Raw genomic sequence first — 17,648 nt, 5'->3', positions numbered from 1 at the left:
CGGACAGTAACTGGTAACTGGTAAACTTAAATTCTGAATACCTCATTTGTTGAAATCGGATGAGAATGAAAGAAACGGTGTTCTAAAGCCCAATGAAGTAACGAAATGATAAGTTTGTAATGTAATGTTTTAATCAATGGAAAGCACGGCGCTAGCTATCTTGTTCAATAACGCTTTGTGTACAAATCAATAGGGCATCCAATGGAGCAACCGGCAACTTTTGCATTGCCATCTTCCTTCGGATTTTAGATCATCGTGTCTGCATTTCTTGACCGATTCAAAGAATGAGGTCTTAAATCCGAGTTAAAAGACGCAACTATTGTCTGTCTTTGTTTAAAAGACACAACTATTGCCTGTCTTTGTTTATATATAGGGATGACAATAACTGGTAGGCTACCCTAATTCTTTTATAGCCTGTATTTTACTATTAAATATAGCCTTGCTTGAATTTTCCTTTGTTACATCCTGGTTTATATAAGTAAACATAATTTAATTTTTAATATGTTACATTTGCAGATATAATGGAGCCAAGATTACCAGAAGCGGGAATTCTTATGGAAAGGACCGAGATGTCGAAATAGATAGATTTACGGAGAGTTGTTTTCTCACGTGCCAAACAAGTACGAAAATTACGCGATTTTGCAGATGTCTTCATTTGTGGGGGTACCCCCACAATGTCAAAATACGCTCACAATGTAGACTCATACTTAAAAGTGCCCCCACAATGTACCTCCTGCACACTCACACACCCCCACACACCCCCACCCACACCCCACCCCCACCCGACACACACACACATTAAATTTGTTGTCACCTATTATTTTGTAATTTTTCCACCTTTATTAAACATTTCAGAAAATGTTCAATACAAGATTTATTAAACATAAGACGTCTGCATTCCTAGAATAATAGTGCCATTAAACAGGTTATATATCATTATAATATTATTGAAAATTAATAACGTGTCATAATCCAATTTCTTGAATCGGTGGAATCCTTTTCACTAAACTCGTAATTTTGTTTTTGCAGCAAATCGTTGTGAATTCATCACGTGCCAGAACAACGGCACGTGTTTTGATGAGAATGACTCCTTCAGGTGTAGTTGTTCCGAAGGCTTCAAAGGGATATTCTGCGAGCAAGGTATGTATTGAGCCAGTGGGGTAACGTCATTGGGGCACTGCGGGAGGGGGTACGTACCTACCAAAGGTATCCACAGTGTCCCAAACAAGTTATCGGGTAGCCGCTACCTATCTAATTTGCGGCCGGTGTCTACCCGGTGACTATCGGGAAGTTATCCGCAAAGGTCTCATTTTTGGCAGGTGATGGGTATAAAAACGTTCAACACTTCAGTCTACGGTGTCCACATTTTGAGGTTTGTGACCGCGTAGTTCATGACTAATACAGCTTGTCAAAGGATATAATGATAATACGGCTTGTAAAATCATCGCCAAAGCAAAATTTTATATGAGATTTCAATAAAACTTAGATTTTAACATGTTCACAATGTCAACATAGCCATATTGTAATATTAGCTGAGGAGGACGTCCTCAAACTTCAGATTTTTACACGATTGTAATGTAATTGAACAAACAAACTTACCATGCAAATATCAAGGCTTTATTTGTGACACAATCTGAAATTTGTAATAAAACGACGTGCAGTGTCTCGTCTTTTTATTCAAACGATCGAAATACTCATCGACAAAATTCGCGATGTTCATAACATTGTACGTACATGGGATGATCATAACACATCAAAAGGGCCGAACTCAGGCACGATCGACGGAGTGAAACGCATTGGCGGCATAGGCGCTGGAATTAAATACATTTCTGAGAGTGAAAAGAAATACTATGGAAATGTAAGAACATAGCTTTTTAGATAAATTAAACTTTACTTTTAATCTTTCAAGCCATAGGGCCTATTGTACGATTTCCTTCCAATTTCAATTTTATTATTCTTTACCGAAAATGCTGAAATAATTTTATTTAGTGATAACTGCTGGGAAGGGTTGCGGTCCATTTTAAATAACAAGGTAAAGTGAAAGAAACCACACTGGTTATTTTAGCCGTTTAACATGAGTTCTATGGGGAAACTAAAGTCATAATATGATTTGATGTCGAAATTGTCAAAACCTACAAGCAAAACAAATTTGGATGATTGAGACATGCATGTTGAGACATGTGTAACATTAAAAATATTACACAAATTAACCAATTTCATATTATAGATCGTAAATTATATCAAATGGCTTTCCGGATCCGAATCTTTCTTCAACAACACAGTTTAAGTAACAGATAAGCATAACCCAGTGCTCGAAATATGTGTCTTATTTTCAATATTACAATTTCAATACAAGCATATGTGCCTATCATGTATGTGATGCGATTAAGCAAAATCAGTCGAAACTCGGAAATATTGATTTTTGAGGTATGAGCTCAACAAAGGGAAAAGGAACGCCTTGCGCTACAACGTTCACGCGGTACCTATGCATTGAACCGTAGATGTCAAAGAAATACTAATCTCGTACTTGTAAGATTAGTATCACGGAATAGGCCTGGAAGCGGCAATAAAAATTAGCATGAGGCGCATTGATATGTAAATAGCGTATTGTTATTGAAATTTGTGCCGAGAGTTATAGAGGGCGACAGTCATGTTAGCCAGACGGAGAATGGCTGGATATGCCGGGCATGTCAAATTGCTGAGTGAAGGCTGATAATCACCTTTCAGTATAGGTAATAAGCTAGTATATTTCGTGTACCAGTTGGTTATAACAAAAAAAAATTAGTGTATAAACTTTGCATGATGCAGTCATGTCTACAGTAGAATTCATCTCGACCTTTGCAGGACTTAAACCCCATAAAAGCTATTAAACCAAGATAACACTCAACTGATTAAATCGGATCTTCTCTGGTTGTGCACATGTGTCTGTTTTCATGTGCGATATCGCAATAAAGCTGGTATTATAGCATCAGTTGGGTAACCGATTATAAAGGAAACGAAAGGAAACAATGGTATGTGTACCTTTGTTCACGAAATGAGACAATGGCATGCTTTTTGTAAACCAGCATTCTTGAAAATGAGCAACATAATGATTGTTGACTTAACACGGTTTGGAAATAATTTCTTCATATTTTTGGTGTTATCTGTCGTTTACATATCCTTCCTAAAACACAAAAGTGCGACCCTCTCCAAACACCTAAATTAGCTAAAAATTTAGGACATGTTACAAAACTATATTTTCTAGAATTTCTTAAGAATAGTTTAAATGTAGCTTGTACCGTTTTTGTGGCATCCTTCAGAACGGAGCGGTCCGTTACCAATATAGCTCAATATTTTCGGTCAAATCTCCATTCAATTAAGACGGGGAGTTGGCTAGCTATGAGCTAGCTATGCTTTGCCCTCACTCATATTCTACGAAAGTGCGACCCCTTCTGAACATCTAACCTAGCTGTAATTTTAGGTCATGTTAGAGAAATATATTTGCTAGAAGTTTGGAGAATAGTTTAAATATTGGCTGGTTATTTTTCACACAGTGATGTTAACTAGGCAATGCCCATATACCTATAACATACACTGTTTGTAGAGGTCACGCGTCAATGGTGAGAGCACTGTGTATTGTGTATATGAAAACGGACAGTAACTGCAGTATGGAAAAATAAGTGTATAAACTGTGAAATTTACGTGAATTTGAAGAGCAGAGCTTCGAAATCTAGCTAAGTCAGGTGGTGTGAAATTCTGCTGCGTGACTCCCTCTGCGTAGTAGAATTATATTCATAAAACATTGAATTTAACAGATATCATGGGCAGCCAACCACGATTTATCAGCATTTTTAAGATATGTTCATTAACAAAGATAAATAATAAAGAGTACAAATGGCAATTAACTACAATCAACGAAAAAAAGTCTTGGAACGCTTGCGTGTAAATAACGGAAAATTGCCACCCCTCTCCCCCATGCAATGTTGAGAAATACCAAAGTCTTCAGCGGTTTCCCAATGTGTTCCAACATTGATTGATGGGGAGAGAGGAAGGGTAAATCATTGTTGTAGATGTCATGCTTGTTCCCAGGCAAAATATACGTCATTTCCATGATCATATGAAATTCTGCACGGAATTTCGACAGAGTGTACCAAGCGTTCCAAGGATTTTTTCGTAGATTGTCTCTGCCGAATGCAAAATATTTCATCTAAATTTCGTTTTTGTCTCATAACTCAAAAAAAAACGGAATGTCGTATGAGCTTCACATTGCACACGATTTGAGAGTGGATTATATGCTTTGGAATCATAACAAAAATTGTTGATAAAGAAATTGGTTTCTTTAGGAAGTGGCCACTGCAATCACCCCTTATGCTAAAATACACACATTTCTCAATTATAGCTCTAAACTGCTCTAAAATGTCGTTTTTGTTCCATAACTCAAAAACAGAATGTTGTATGAGCTTCATATTGCACAGGATTTGGAAGTAGACCATGTACTTAGGAATCTTAATTTCTTGATAAAGAAATTGGTTGGTTCCGGGAGTGGGCACTGAAACACCCCATACCCTAACTTACACGCAATTGTTATGCTACAGGGTGTCCCAAAAAAAGAGGCCCCTCATAGCGCCCTCTTTTTCTCCTATTTTAAACAAGTTGATCAAGTACCTGTTGGTTTGTAAAGAAGCATGTACCCGTTAGCTTTAATAAACCGAAACAATGATTTCAATCGGGTCATAACTTTTGAAGATATCCCCTTTTAAAGAAACGTATCCGTTTTTCACTCTGTCCACGGAGGAGATTTGGCTATTTCCAAGGTTGAAAAGTGCATACCCATGCATGAATATAAAACATTCCTCGATGATAACTTTATAAAATAACAACTTTATTTTAGGGAATGGGATTTACCGGTGGGCTTATGGGTTATGGATTTTGTTGAGTGTCATAAGTGTCATTAATTTGGGCGAAATTGATGTGGGATGGGACTTCTTTTGCTATACTTGCAATTACTTATGTTTTTCTCGGTTATTTTATGCCTTTTTGTTTTATTATGTTTCTTACTTTCTTACTTATTGTTTCTTGCTTTCTTCTTATTGACAACATAAGTCATTTCTCTTTTTGGAATAAAAGTTTAGTTTGTCTTTGGCTCTTTTGAAGTGAGTTTACTGTGCTGCTCTGCCCTCTACCTGGTTGCATCCTTGACGAATACAGGTTTCAGCCCTAGTCCTCATTGCATCAATTGCGTTGCGTACCAACCTTGTGCGCCGGATACTTGCGAATATAGCAGTAATACGTTTACAAAGATCTTGGATTTTGCAACAAATAAAGAAATCAACTGGTGTGAGGTTTGGTGATCTTGCAGGCCACTCCACAGCATGACCCATCCCAACCACTCTGTTTGCTATCCGTGGACAGAGTGAAAAATGGGCACTTGTCTTTAAAAGGGCATACCTGCAAAAGTTGTGAGCCGATTGAAATAATTGTTTTGGTTTATTAAGGCTAACAATTAAAGGTTTCTTTACATACCAAAATATGTTTGATCAACTTTTCAGAAATAGGCGAAAAAGAGGGCGCAATGAGAGGCCTCTTTTTTTTGGGACACCCTGTATATCTCAAAACCGAGAAATCGTATCAAACACATATCTCGTAATTACGGCTCTAAGCTGCATGATTCGGAGTTGCCTAATTCATTTTTAAAATTAATATTAAAGTTCACCTTCATAGCACTTGTCAGATAGGTGAATGAGCGTTAGAAAAAAGAAAAGTGAGTTTTAATTTAATACTAAAACCGCATGTACGTTACGATTTGTAAGGAAGTAAATAATAAACTCAAAAAGTAGATAGCTTTAACTTGTTTTTGACATGATGTAACAACTATCTTCAGCAGATTTGTGCTTCACAAGTTTGTGTATGTATAATGTGTGGGGGTGTGGGGGTGTGTGCGTACATGGTGTAGGGCGTGGGATGTATGTGGGGTAGGGAGGACTATTATAAGATCATATTCAAATCGGAAAGTATTTCTTTTGGGAGCTTTTGGGAAAGAAAGAAAGAAAGAAATGATTAAATAAATTAATCAAACATAGAGAAAGAAAGGAAGAAAAATAAAGCAAAAATGTATACTTCATGTATTTATAATAAACAAAAAATTTCACCGGGTTCACCGTCGCAAATAATAAATGAGACAGAAAAAGTGATACCGCCTGGGAATCGAACCCAGGCCCTCAGGTTTACAAGACCTCTGCCTTAACCACTTGGCCATGGGAGCTTCGTGATTAAGCTGCTTGCAATTTGAACCTATTTGAAACTACTATAAAAGACCAAAACTGGTTACTTCCATTGCAAAATACCAGCGTGGCGCAACGGCTCAGTCCTTCGACTCGTAATCTTTTGACTATTGATTGATGCGAATGGTTCGAGTCCCCGTGGTGGTCGATTTTTTTCAAAGTGTATTCAATTGTTGTTTTTTTTTTTCTTCTTTTTTTCTCACCGCAAAAGCGTATTTTATTATAAATAATATTCAGAAATGAGTTGTTTCAAATTGTTACATCATAATCTTTCTGATTCGTTCGGATAGGCCTATGCTCAGCAAATGCAAGTTTTACAGAAAACATTTACATGTTGGGTTATATTATAAAGGGTACAGAACGTTTTAATAAAATTCAAAAACATTTTGGAAAACATGCTGCAAAACATTGTAATATTTTTAAAAAATTATATTTGTAGTGTTTTTGAATAATTATGAGACAAAAACGAGATTTGACTCAGTATCATACAGTAGAGAGTCATAATTACGAAATGTGTGTAATTTAGCATAGGAGGTGTTTTCAGTGACCATTCCCTAAATAATCCAACTTCTTTATCAACAATTTTATTATGATTCAAAGGGATATTATATACTCCCAAATCGTGTGAAATATGAAGCTCATACAACATTTTGTTTTTAAATTATGGGACAAAAATGACATTTTAGAGCAGTTTAGAGCCATAATTACGAAACCTGTGTAGTTTAGCATAGGGGTGGTTTCAGTGACCACTCCCTAAATAAACAAATTTCATTATGAACAATTTTGTTATGATCCAAAGCATATAATCCACTCTCAAATCGTGTGCAATATGAAGCTCATACGAAATTCCGTTTTTGAGTTATGACACAAAAACGAAATTTAGATGAAATATTTTGCATTCGGTAGAGACAATCAACGAAAAAAGTCTTGGAACGATTGCGTGTAAATAACGGAAAACTGTCACCCCCTCTCCCCCATGCAATGTTGAGAAATACCAAAGTCTTCAGCGGTTTCCCAATGTGTTTCAACATTGATTGATGGGGAGAGGGTAAGGGTAAATCATTGTTGTAGGTGTCATGCTTGTTCCCAGGCAAAATATACGTCATTTCCATGATCATATGAAATTCTGCACGGAATTTCGACTGAGTGTACCAAGCGTTCCAATGACTTTTTTCGTAGATTGTAGTAAACAAGCCTGAAATCTTAAAATGTTGCCACGTGATTTCCTGAACACATGATATGTCAACATGTGACCATATTAATCAGATTTACCATAAATGTTTGGAGTATTGGTGCACGGCTTGAATAAGGCGCCATGATGGAAGGTCAGGCTGGGTATCAAAGGTTACTGTGACTTCAAATACTACCGTTGTATTTCATACCTTGCCTCTGTCGCGTATTTCCTTCATATTATTGACAGCAAGTCCTAATTATTTTGAGATTGCTATTGCAAAATGTCATTTCATATCAAATTAGTTGACTTCCTTTGAAAAAACATATCACTGGTGCCTGATGGGAAATACCTGTCTGCCATTTCATAAACTGGATTGTTTTCGCCTGGTTTTTGCCCAGATGTATTGAGGGCGCGCTATGCTCTCATTGAACTGGCAAAGTTTGCAAAACTAACAACGTTGTTATCTTCCAATCTAAATTAACATGATCCAAGGGGTCGAACATGAATTATTCATAACGGATCGATAACTGGCCTCACTTTCCAGCTAGTAAACCAGCGGAATGTTTCATAGGTTTTTCGTTGCTAATAGAACAATCGTGAATTTACATTATGCAGTCATGTCTACAGCAGAATTCACCACGACCTTTGCAGGACTTAAACCCCATTAAACCAAGATAAACCTCATTGAAAACAGCTCAACTATATTAAATCAGGGATGTGTCTCATAGCCCTGGTTAAATACATAAACATATGTTTCTGATTTACCTGCGCGATATTTCAATGTGCTGTGATGAAATAGGTATTATAATTTCAGTTGGATGCACCATTACAAAGCAAACGCACAGTGTACAATACTGAGCGTGGCCTTTGTTTCCGAAGTGAGAACAATGGTCTGCTTATTGTTATCCAGCCATGTTGATGGTACAACTCATGTCAAACTTGTCACAGTTATTGTGATCGTATCACACAAGTAAATGAGAAACATTTGGACTTAACACGGTTTGGAAAAAGTTTTTCCATTTTTTAGCTCCCTACTCAGAACTCCATGTTTTGGGAGGGCTCGACAACAATCTTTCCAAAATCGCATTTGAATCATTTTTAGATGACCATAGAGGGGAAGAGTTGAAGTTTATTTACAGCGATTTATCTATGGCGAAAATTGATCAAACCGATCACACGATGGTGCTCGTTCGAAGTTGGAGCTATCGCGAGTCAGCTGTTGAGCACAATTTGCCATTGAAATTACACGTCCGACTGTTATGAAATTTTGGAAGACTCTCTTCGGGAAAAAAAGCTCGACAACAGCTTTTCCGTGACATTTGTTACTTCAAATTGTAGTATGTTAAGGATGAACATTATAATTCACATGTGAGCCTCTATGGCTATTATTGGGTGAAGGGTTTTCCCACCAGCCCTCTAACTAGTCCATTGCCTATACCTAAAGTACAGTGAGTGAGCTAGAGGTCAATCATCAACTGGAGCGCTGTGTGTGCACTGAATAGGAACAACGGACAGTAACTGCATAATGAATGTCACCCCCTTGTTAGTATCTTTGAAAGGAGCGGTGTTGTATTCAACTTATGATTGCAGACATGAGTGCAACCTGCTTGTAGTGCAGGGCGATCTAAGGCCGTGTGTCCTGAACTCGCCACCCTTAGCGTTACATGACAAATATTATGAATTTTTACACCAATCGGGTTTCTAATTAGATTATCTCGACAATCATCAACCCTAAACTAGCAAAAGTATACATTTTTGGAAAGCTGAAGGCATCAGCAATTCCAATATATACATTTCAACTTATTATACGGGGTGACCTACAGGGTGGAATAAAAAAGATTTTGATAAAAATGGGTCACTCAATGCATTGCTTATTACCAACTTACAGTAATAAACTGGAAGTAAACAACATTCATTTGGTTAGAGGAAATGGAGAGCCAACTGACTTCGGAAGAAATCAAAATCACAGCTTTTTGGTAATCTCGGAATATAGGGGTGTCCCAAAGTATGTTAGATTTTTTTACAATTCAACATATTTTGAACCTAAACTATTTCCCCCTAACCCATACAGAAAAAATCATGTCCATATTTAGATTCCTCATCAAATTTCCCTTCAGAAAATCTATACTTTGACTATGATAGGATAAGTAATTAAAATTTTACAGTAACTTTCAGATTTTGAAGACATCTGCATTACTTACTACAGTGTTTAATATGACAACGGGTAGTTTTGTATGGAATAGTTTGTATTTTCTACACTAAACCAATCATAAATGATTAAAATAGAGTCCAAATCCAATTTACAGCCTTTACAGAAGCAGATTACGCACTAAAAATACCAATCCCATAGAGTTTGTGTGTACCACATCCCCCACCACCACATCCCCCACCACCGCCACCCTGCCCATTCTGAATTCTATGAAGCATAGTGTCAGTATTAAAAAAGTTCAGGTATTTCTTTTTACAGGGTTGAAAGTGCATTTTATTTAGCAATAAAATGTGACCACAAGCATGATAATAACTTCTTGCTTGACAGAGATATCATCATTTGTTTTGAGTCGACTTTGGCAAAATGTAACGTCGCCACCTGTTTTTGGTGGCGAGCTCAAGACACATGACCCTAATTAAAAATTGTATTCATCTATTGTTATCAAGGCTATGGTAGTTAATGGTAGTTATTACATAACTTCGACAGCGCATTGTAAGGAGAAGTTCATCAAGGGATGCTTTCATTGAAGCTACATTGTAACAATTGCTGAGGAGGACGCCCTCGATGTGTGTCCAAATTCTGCTTTTTACACGATTGTAATGTACTTTATTAAACTAACATACCCTGCAAAATCAACCCCTCAGGTGCTGTATTTGTTGTCAACATCTGCGATTTTGAAAAAAGAAGCACGGGAACCATCTTTTAATTGGAAATATTAGTCGAACGCGTACTAAGCGATATTCATAACACAATACGTACATAGACCTACATGGATGCGGGACGGTCCATGGTTCTAACGTCGTCATAATTATTGCATGCGCAAATTTGTGGGGAGGGGGCTTTGGTGGCGCGAGCCCCCGGGGGTAAAAGCAGGGGGCGGCCAAAACGAAGGGGCGGCGGAAGAAGAAGGGGCGGCAAAAAGAATTAGTAACGAAAAAACGGCGGAAAAAATGTAAAAATGTAAATTAATAATCAAAATATGTTGCTTTTAGGGCGCTAGCTCCTATAGTTTTTTTTTTGCTCTTCACTTTTTCAAACAACCGAGGGTAGGGGCGGCCACGGTACGCCACTGTATTTTGAGTTATTAAATAATTGACGGAACTCTCACACGAGTCCTCAAGTTTAATGGATATCTTGCCAACGTCAGTCTCATCCAGTTTCTTACGTATATCTGTATATCACTAATCTTTCCTGTGGAGAATTCGGCAAACTTGTTTCAAACATCCAGATCAAAGCCACATGGACGTCTCCGGCCTGTAGTACTAAATGATATAGTTTTGACGGTGTGGGAACACTGAAAACATTATTTGGTCAGTATGACTAACTTTACGTTAGTCTAGATGGTGCCCATTTTGATTAACTTAATGTTAGTCAAACAGGCATGACTAACATGTGTGACTAGCTTTTCCTAGTCGTGCAAGCAGGACTAACTTAGTCAAGCAGGCAAGCAAGCTTGACTAATCAGCTTGACTAGCTTAGACGTTAGTCATATATGCATGACTAACCTAGGCTAGTCGCATGACTAGTAAGTGACTAACTTTAAGATAGTCAGAATAGTGCCCATTTTGACTAACTTAACATTAGTCAAGCAGTTCTAAGCTAGTCAGGCAGCTGCAAATAGTAATAATGCGACCGCATATAAAATTTACGCCACCACCCTTTTATTTTTTTTCTGAAAAGCAAAAATGCAACTACTAATCATGAAAGTCGATTTTATGCGATGCAAGCTTGATATGTGCGAAATGTCAAAAGTGGCTCAACTTGTTTTCTAGACGACTAGTAAAGTAAAGTATTTCCATTCGCTAAGATGTCTCTGATTCCGCTGAATATAACATTGTTGCTATAATCTCTTTTATTTTGTCTAAAAACCGAAATTGCAGTTGTATATTTTTTATTGTTACAGTCTGTACTTTGTTTTAGTGATCCATGTCATTCTGTGTCTTTAGCCGTTGCAGATTCTCCTTGTGAGGCTGATTGGGAGTACTATGATGGCAAATGCTACTTCTTTGACAAATTTACCGTCTATGACGAGAACATGGGTGGTGCTCTGGATAAATGCACTGGAATGAGCGCTTCACTTGCAATGCCAAAGGACGCCAACATGAATGCATTCTTGATAGGTATATTCACAATATTGTCTCATTCACTTTCAATATTATTTAAAGGCCTATTCGGTGATTTCCTTATCCAGATTTTGGCACCTTTGTTAGTATCATAGGTGCTATATAGAGTGGTTACGCTAAAAGTCGTGGCGCGGCCGCGGCGTATTGAAGACAAAATGAGATATTTTACATGAATGTGTAATTTCTATACTTAAGAGAGAAATTAAAGTATTAAATTGGGCTTACACTTTGTACATACTACTGTTTCCCCCGTTTTTGCCAAATGTTTTGTAGCAAAAATATCTATTGCTATGGTAGTTAATCCTGTTACATCATCACTTCTACGCGAATACATCCAAATCAAAGGAGATGCTTTCATTACTAAACTAGCGGGGTCACATCTATTATTATGGGATGGTCGAGTAATATAACTATTCAACGTACATGCATGCATGCAAGGAGCTTATATAGAAAGGAGAAGAAATAGATTACGTAACGCATTGAAACCTTGTGCCGATTTGAAATCTGACAAGCTATTCATCGAAAGGTACCTTTTGTTTGGGACAAAGGGCTTCCGCCATTAAATCGGTAAGCTGACCCGACAGTGTATTAACGCTTTACCTAGCAGGCTACTGTCAATAAGTGATCAAATGCAAGTCGCGTGAAAGCGCTTAATGGAACGAAAAGTACCTATTGTTATACATAAACCCAAGGGTGTGATTGAGTAGCCGTAAGCACAAAAGGCACACATTAGCCGCTAATGCATAGTTCGTTGTCACCCCACTGACATTAGGTGCTTCATTTAAATAAATTGAATGCGCCTGCTGAATGATTACACATCAAGGCTGCCATAGTACAATAATGGTATCAAATAGCTACGTCCCGGGAGCTACGTATGCATGTAACATATAATAAGTATACCGGTAATAGGCCTATATAAAAGTTGTTTTACAAATTGAGATTTTATTTTATTTTATTTTAAGAAGGAGAATGTCATAATCAGTGGCGTACTGAAGGGGGGCAGCTCTACTGTGAGAGGTCTTGGGAGGGGATGAGGTTGGAGGAGGGGATATGAAGAATGAGAGGGGACTGGAGGAAGAGAGAAAGAGGAAGAAATAAAGACAAATAAATACATAGACGTTAATAAATAGAAAGGTAAGGAAAATGATAGGAATGAGAGGGGACAAAACGTAAGAGGGGATGGAGAAGGAAGGGAGATAAGAAGAGGGAGTGATACTTTAGCAAGTACAGAGAAAGGAAAAGAAATGAATGACAAATAAATGTAGGCCTTATAATAATTATTATAGAAACTAAACACAGCCCCCCACACACACATATAGGCCTAACACTAATAGCACTATAGGCAGCCATTCGATGATGCCAATGCCTTTATGCGTTACGTATTTAAAACGCCCAGTCAGATGTATTTTACACCTGCCAAGCACAAGTCACCCAATTTCGAAAATTGGACGTTGAATGTACACTCTCATGAATATTGATTGGCAACATTTTCCAATATGTCAGCGCTCAAATCGGACACAATAGAACAATAGACCATTCAGTGCGTTGCATGCATGGGCCATGGATTCCCGTTCGTGATCGTACAATAAATTGGCAGCTAAAATTAAGAAAACTGCCTTTTTCCCAACATTATTTTCAGAATTATATTCTGGGATTAATGAGATTATTAAATCGGCAGAAAGGTAAAATATAACACAACATGCGATCTGAGACTTGGAAGCTTACGAGAACCAATTTTGTTTCTCCTAGTTGTAATCCAGCGAGAACATTTAGGAGAATCGGTTCTCAGGTTCTCCTCGAATTTGAATCTGGATAAAAACAAGAGATTTGGCATGAACCTTCATAGGGGTGTCCATATATTTGTTAAAAGCTGCCATACATACATACATACATACATACACAATTCTTTTATAAAGCGCCGTTACATCTAGACCACAGCGCATAAACAAATGCAAAGCAAAAACACAATATAACAAAACAAAGTGAGCAATAAAAACAGTCAACTGTTTGGGAAGAGATATGATTTCAGTAATTTCTTGAAGACTGGTAACGAGTTTGCAGTACGAATGGTGATGGGTAAATTGTTCCATAGTCCAGGAGCAGCCAGAGAAAAAGCTTTATGTGCGGCAGAATGGAGAGATTTGGCATTTAATTTATGTAGGCCTACAGCAAGCCGTGTTGTATCTGAAGCAGAGCGAAGTCCGGTACGCGATTGATGGTAAGGTGTGAAACAAGAAGCCAAATAACCTGGAGCATGCCCATTTAAGCATTTAACACATACAGAAGTACTTTAAAATTAATGCGTTCTTTCACAGGGAGCCAGTGGAGTTGTTTTAAAAGCGGATTTGCGTGATCGAATTTTGATGCAGAAAAAAGTCAGTTTTGCACCCAAATTTTGAAGGTGCTGAAGGTCTTACCCCCATGGGATGCTGGCCGCCCTGATATTAAAGATTTTGAGGCCTTTTTGTAATTCTTAGTCCATTTTCGTCCAAGTTTACCCCCTTGCCCCCTCCCCCCCCCCCGAAAAAGTCCTGGCTACACCCCTGAAAGCTGTTAATAACGTCATTGTTACGTCATAAGCTAATTAAGGTAGCGCCTATGGTGTAAGATAATATAAAGTCAACAACACTTTTTTAAGCAGGGGATTCCAGGATAATCTACAGAGTGTATCAAAATAATAAACTCCTCAACAAAAGTTTGGAAAGTTTTTTCAAGCATCTATATCTCAGATTATTTGTGACATGTTCATATCATGTTGCATATCAATAGATAGCTACTTTATTCCTCTTTACAATGATACCACATTTGAAACAATCACCCTTTTCACGCCTGAGTACACGTCTTGTGAATGTAGTGGGGTCTCAAACCGAATGTGCCAAATTGACCATTATTCTGTGCAGCAAGCTGCAATCCCATATCTTCACAATCTGGGACCTAATGCAATCCTCCAAGATGATAACGCTACCCTCCCTACAGAGCCAGAGTAGTCAACGACTACCAACAGAATATGGGAGTAGAGATAATGAAATAGCCTACCATCGGCCCAGACCTCAACCCGATTGAACACTTGTGAGACCAACTTGGACGTGATGTGCGTGCCAGAGTAGCCAATGCAACCACATTGAATGAGATGCGACGAATCTTGGTTGAAGAATGGAATGACATCCCACAGCAGGCTGGTGAGCAACATGAGGAAGAGATGTCTGACTGTTGTGGCTGCGTATGGTTTTTCCACCCGCTATTGGGGTTAGTGACTAGTGTTGTTTGAGCACAGAATAATGGTCAATTTGGCACATTCTGTTTGAGACACCACTACATTCACAAGAGGTGTACTTAGCCGTGAAGAAAGTGATTGTTTCAAATGTGGTGTAATTGCAAAGGAGAATAATGTAGCTGTCCATTGATATGCAACACGATATGAACATGTCACAAATAATCTGAGATATAGATGCTTGAAAAAACTTTCCAAACTTTTGTTGAGGAGTTTAGTAAACAGTTTGAAAAACCTCATACTTCTTAATCAAGACGCATTTTTTAAATTGTTTGCTATATTTCGATACACTCTGTATACTGGGAGAATTGAATTTTGTTAGGTATGAAAAGCATTGTATTGTTTTGAATTATAATCTTGTTATATAATTAGCTTCCATAAGAATTGTAGATTTAAACAATTGGACACTTTTAAAGCCATGATAATATATATGTGATTTGCTTCAAAGCGACGCCCTCAATTTTACTCGGATTTCTACTTTTTGCATAATTATAATACCCAGTGATGCACTAAAATAACACGTAAAAGACTAAGCCTGAAGTGCTTTAATAACGGTAAAATTTAACTTTTTATATTAAAACCGGATCGACCCGGTTTTATTCAGAGTTCATCGATCGACTGCTTGCTAACATCTCCCGTGGATGTCAGCTTATGTTTACACACGTCGAGCGCGATGCTCCGTGCAGTATTACATGTTAAGATGCGCAGTGCACCATTATAGGCGCTGGAATGAAATCGCAATTTTCTTCGTTATACCTCATTTGTTTGGCTCGAAATTAAAAGGATAATGTGATCAGTGAAAACAAACTTTTAAATAAGAATCTATTCTTTTTGCAAATCACACATTATTTTTTTTTTATCTTTTATTTTATTTGCTTCGTTGATTTCATCACATTATATATTTACATAACTCATTTGTTCTCACTTAACTAATTTCTGACTTTGCTAATTTCTACAATTTTTACTACATAAGCTTTCTGATTCTTAATTCAGAATGTAATAGACTGATCAAATCGGGATATTTCCCGTAACGGTTTTTACTAATTGACAGTTTACTAACACTTATTATTTTATTGATTGTAGTATTACATTTTCCTGCATGGTAGTAACCAAAGATAACATCTGCTTGTGTGGTTTTAATTTTAACATTGTAGTGTTGCAAAATTATTTTGTCCACTTCGCTCCATATCTTTTTATTTTTTTGCAACCAAAAAAAAAAAGTGTTCAATATAATCTACTTCGTTACAAATTTCACATACATTACTTTGTCACACATTATTGCTTTAATAGTACTTATAGTACTGGTACTTTCACAGTAAGGGACATTCGGTGAAACACAATTGCGTGAGAGACGGCCAGTTTGGATCTAAATTAGGGGAGAATTGGACATTGTCTAAATTAATTAGCTTAAACACTTATCGTTAATTCCACAATTCGTCGGCCGTATTACATACTGACGTATTTACAAAATACGCATTTCGAGAAAATCGAACTTGAAAATCTAGCGATTTTGTTTTGCTGCATAATCTTGATTAAAATATTATTGTCGATTAAAACCAGGTTAACCGTAAATGCAAATATACCATATTTTCAATATAATTCACTTTTCACTATCAGAGCATAACTTATTCTGCGAAAAATCAATATTAAATAAAATACGTCACTATGCGAAAAGGACTAATGTCAAATTCGCCGTTCAAATGACAAATACGTCGCGCAAATACGTCAGTATGTGAAAGAGTTGCGCAAATACGTCAGTATGTGAAAGAGTTGCGCAAATACGTCAGTATGTGAAAAGGACAAAACAGGAATTTTGCCCTGCAATGACAGAGTCGCGCAAATACGAAGCGCAAATACGTCAGTATGTGAAACGGCAAATTCTTCATTTCAAGGTTTTGTAAATACGACATAATTAAATTCATTAATATCTTACTAATCAAGCCACTTTGAGGCATGGTTTTTGGTGAATATATAGAGTAGTACATAGCAAACTAATATATACCAATTTTCTCAAAAATGTTAAAAATATCGAATACGTCAGTATGTGATACAGCCGACGAATTAGGTCAATAAAAGATATATTATTAATTTTGTCTCTGAAACATTTGGCAAAAAAGCTATGTGCTATTAGGCTCAGAGAAAGAACGATAACATGTACGTATATTTTAGTTTTACTGCCACTAATTATAAATTTATAAAAACCTTTTTATTACATGGGTGATTACTTATGATTGTTATGGTCAATTATCATGAAAGTTTGTTTCATGTAGGTAACGTGAACTGATCGATTTTCATAGCATTTATTTATTCTATATTGCTTGTACATTTAAAGGAAAACGAGAAAAAAATCTTTCATGGATTTCACAAATAAAAAGAAATGCGGTATACGGATCCCCAAAACTGCGCAATTGTTTAAAACAAATAAATATATTATAAATATATATAAAAGTCAAATTTTTCATTCGGGGGTATTCCCTGTGGTAGAAATCTTAGTCTTTCATCACGTCTTCGAATTGTCTCAATACGTCACTTCGTTCTATTCATACGGTTCTATCAATTCTATCAATTTCATCACCGAATGTCACCCAATTTTAGCAATAAAATATTCGTC

Source organism: Amphiura filiformis, chromosome 19 (genome assembly GCF_039555335.1).
Source record: "Amphiura filiformis chromosome 19, Afil_fr2py, whole genome shotgun sequence".
NCBI classification, from domain to species: Eukaryota; Metazoa; Echinodermata; class Ophiuroidea; order Amphilepidida; family Amphiuridae; genus Amphiura; species Amphiura filiformis.
The sequence above is the reverse complement of the archived record's forward strand: the minus strand, read 5'-3'. Positions refer to the sequence as shown.